The sequence below is a fragment of the Poromitra crassiceps genome (assembly GCF_964638095.1).
Source record: "Poromitra crassiceps genome assembly, chromosome: 8".
Taxonomy (NCBI): domain Eukaryota; kingdom Metazoa; phylum Chordata; class Actinopteri; order Beryciformes; family Melamphaidae; genus Poromitra; species Poromitra crassiceps.
The window spans coordinates 54270000-54274344 of record NC_139629.1 but is presented as its reverse complement, the minus strand read 5'-3'; the positions used below and the strand labels follow the sequence as shown (position 1 = coordinate 54274344).

Here is a 4345-nt window from a genome sequence, read left to right as displayed (position 1 = left end):
AGCTGTGAAGCTAATGGAGCTAACGTTTGTTTGAGCTTTGAAGAACAACTTTTGCCAGTAAAACGTTCAGGAGGAAAAGTTCCCGTGTCACTGTATGCCTGTATGGAAATGTCTAATGTCCAAAACCGGACAGGTTTGGTGAATTATCTTAGCGACTAACTGTGGCTGTTGAAGAGATATTTGAGCTGTTTGAAAGAAGATAGCAGTACAAGGAGGAAGCTTCTCTGTCTGAGTCCAGATCTTCAGATCTTCCCACTCCACTGATTTGACTGCTTCTGAAGAAGAAATGGAGTGTAACAAGTTAACAATTCAGTCTGATATCAGGCTAGAATCTTCTTCCAAAAAGAACAAGCAACAACGAAAGCTGTTTGACACGGTTTTAAATCCTGTAGTGCGGTTACATAGAATAGACGTACGTCCAGACTTCCAGCAGCGTTTGGAAGAAGTTCCTCCTGAACTGCAGAAGTGGAGCCCCAGTCTGGACCAGGAGGACCCAGAGCCCCCACACATTAAAGAGGAACAGGAGGAACTCTGTACGAGTCGGGAGGGAGAGCAGCTTCAGGAGGACCCAGAGCCCACACACATTAAAGAGGAACAGGAGGAACTCTGTACGAGTCGGGAGGGAGAGCAGCTTCAGGAGGACCCAGAGCACGCACACATTAAAGAAGAACTCTGGACCAGTCGGGAGGGAGAGCAGCTTCAGGAGGACCCAGAGCCCCCACACATTAAAGAGGAACAGGAGGAACTCTGGACCAGTCGGGGTGGAGAGCAGCTTCAGGAGGGCGCAGAGCCCCCACACATTAAAGAGGAACAGGAGGAACTCTGGACCAGTCGGGGGGGAGAGCAGTTTCAGGAGGACCCAGAACCCCCACACATTAAAGAGGAACTCTGGAGCAGTCAGGAGGGAGAGCAGCTTCAAGAGGACCCAGAACCCCCACACATTAAAGAGGAACAGGAGGAACTCTGGAGCAGTCAGGAGGGAGAGCAGCTTCAAGAGGACCCAGAGACTGCACACACTAGAGGAACAGAGAAGAGCAGAACATATGGAGCTAAGTAAGTGGTTGTGTTCACACACACACACACACACACACACACACACACACACACACACACACACAGGTGAAAGTGGACCACCACAACAACACTTAAGCCCTTTTCCCACATGCGCTTTGTACCGCTAAATGACCGGAACGTGGTCTAATGCCTGCATGTGAGAAAGTCGTCGTGCCGGTATAAGCGCGAGCCCGTCATCGCGGAGATTTCACCAGTTTCGAGGCAGTCAGAACAGCGTTATGCGCGATAGCGGACTTAAGTGTAGAACGGGTCCAGTCATTTCCCGCGACACTCATGGGCGAGGTGTACACACGTTGCTTAATGTTCCAGCGGGCATAATCTAATCATTCGCGCACATTAAAGCAAACTGGCGAAATGATCTTGTGATAATAATGTGTGGGCGTGCTGATTTTCCCCTCTCTCCTCTCCTCTCTGCTGCCTGCTCGCTCTCTCTGGCCACAGTCCGTCCTCCTCCTTCAGTCACAGCCCGACAGGGACACAGACGAAGCAAATGCACGAAGCGAAATGTGGAAGTATTTTGCTTACGTTGCCGACAGCGAAGGCAAGCCCGGACACATCAAACGAAGCCAGTCTGTAAAAAGTGCTTCAACGCGACGCAGGTGAACGGATAAACAAGCAAACTTATTTCACCATTCGGAGTTTTGCCGACACGTCACTCCCCACCCGCTCTGTAGTCCCGCCCCGCCCCCCAACATACAGGCAAATTCGCTGATAGATTCCCACATGCGCGAGCCGAAGTGTAAAGGGAAATGTCCGATATTGACTTACAGGTAATTTTCCGGTACGCATGTGGGAAAACGGCTTTACTGTAATGCAGCCTTTAGAACCAGGAAAAGACAACATTTGTGCCGTATCGCCATATTACCATATCCAAAATCTAAGACCATATATCAGGCATGTCCAAAGTCCAGCCACATGCGGGCCATGGCTCATCTCTCAAAATATACTACAGTACTGTTTCAGGAAGCAAGTTCAGTTTGACAGCACTATTATACAGTTTGTAGACAAGCACCAAGTAGGAACAATGCAGGCAAAACTAATGTTTTCAGACCGTAAACTAAATCCTTAGAGAACAGTTGTAGGTGTGTTCGGAAATAGCACTCCGAGCACCCAGAGCGCACACTGGACCGTTTGTAAATAGGGAGCACCATTATAATGTAATGTACCTTCACGCTCTTATTTCAGTGTAGAGCGTCAAGAGTGGATTTACGAATGCACCCTGTATTGTATTTTTTTATATAACCCATATGAAGCGAAAAGTAGCTGGCCCCCAGATATTTTCACATTATCAAATCTGGCCCCCATTCAAAAGGTTTGGACAGCCTTGCCATATATAGTCTCATATCACAATATTGATATAAAATTGATATACTGCCCCCCCGTTAATATTGAGTCCCAGAATCAACCTCCCAATGATGCAATTTGCAGACAAACATTCGATTTCATTGATTATCAATCACTGCTTTCAATGTCTTTCTGGTGTAAATGTTTTATTTTTACAACCAGATCACCCTATTAAATAAACAGTGTCATGACTCAATAACGTTACTTGGCAGAGGGTTGCTGAGCACATTTCCTTGTGAAAATGTTTGCTTGTCACAAAATAACTCGTTTGACGACTTATTTGATGGAATGTGATTATGTTATCGATCACATTCGCTAACCTGTTGCTCTTTGAAGTCGGGATGTTTCTCTGCATTTGGTCAGCTGAGCTCCCTTCACCTCTGCACTTTTAAACATCATTTACAGACAGGCTATGTAGTGTCCGTCCCCTTAGTGTCAGCAACGTAACGTAAGCAAAAATAATTCCATATTTCGCTCTCTGTGCATTGTTGTGTTGTTGTGTTAAAGCTCTGAATGAGTGAAAGAGAGGAGGGGGGGACGCCCGCGGCTGGGAGTTAAATCAGAGCACCACTTGGAGCACTCGGCGCACCCCCCCCCCCCCCCCCCCCCCACGGACACACTGTCACATGATGCATGTAAGGTTACATTATTTCTCTTAAAAGCATGCACATTATTTTTAATTCAGCGTAAATGAACGTCATGAAAACATATCTATTCACATCGAAAAAATAACACATTTAAGTTGATACCAATCTACCAAATTCCAGCGATACAACCAACACCTCATTTCCCGTTTTTCTAACCATCCACACCACTGGGCCAATTCCTGAAATTTGGCCCAATGACAAATAAGCCTCTTCAGGGGCAATAGGCTTGAACCCCTGGTATTGCCGCTTGCGGCTATATTTCTGATTAGTATTGTTGTTTTTGTGGGTGTTCCCTGTCTTACCTTCTGTCTCTGTTTGATGATGTCAGAGCTGTCTTACCTTCTGTCTCTGTTTGATGATGTCAGAGCTGAACGGCGGGAGGAGAGACATCTGGCAGAGGAGGAGAGGAACGCTGTCAAGATGACTTCTTCAGAGGAGGTGAAGAAATATCACTGTTGTTGTTGTCGCACTGATGTTGCAACACAAACACACACACACACACACACACAGTCTCTCTGTCCTGATTCTTTCTTTATATCTTTCTCCATGGTAACAGGGAGACACCAGCGTACCCAGACATCACCGCTGTGATCAGTGTGACAAAACATTCACAAGACTTCACAACTTAAAGCAACATCAGAGTGTTCACTCAGGGGAGAAGCCTTACTCCTGTCAGGAGTGTGGAAGCTGTTTCAAACGGTCAGGTCCCCTAAGAAACCACCAACGCATTCACAGTGGAGAGAAGCCCCACTGCTGTGAAGAATGTGGGAGCAGGTTCAGTCGGTTAAATTCCCTAAAAATACATAAACGCATCCACACTGGAGCTAAACCCTACAGCTGTGACCAATGTGGGAACAGGTTCAGTCAGTTAAGTAACCTAACAACACATAAACGCATCCACACTGGAGTTAAACCCTACAGCTGTGACCAATGTGAGAGCAGGTTCAGTCATTTAGGTGCCCTAACAACACATAAACGCATTCACACTGGAGTTAAACCCTACAGCTGTGACCAATGTGGGAACAGGTTCAGTGAGTTATCTTCCCTAAAAAAACATAAACTCATCCACACTGGAGCTAAACCCTACAGCTGTGACCAATGTGGGAACAGGTTCAGTCAGTTAGATAGCCTAACAACACATAAACGCATTCACACTGGAGCTAAACCCTACAGCTGTGACCAATGTGGGAACAGGTTCAGTCACTTAAGTAGCCTAACAACACATAAACGCATTCACACTGGAGCTAAACCCTACGGCTGTGACCAATGTGGGAGCAGGT

General features: G+C 46.6%; 1 long non-coding RNA gene across 1 annotated transcript; it reads left to right on the top strand.

The window, feature by feature from the left end:
* The first annotated feature begins 864 nt into the window (after positions 1–864).
* Positions 865–3844, top strand: LOC310781194. The gene is made up of 3 exons (XR_014552957.1): positions 865–1053; positions 3431–3503; positions 3622–3844. It is a non-coding gene; the product is annotated as an uncharacterized lncRNA (long non-coding RNA).
* The last annotated feature ends 501 nt before the right edge of the window (positions 3845–4345 follow it).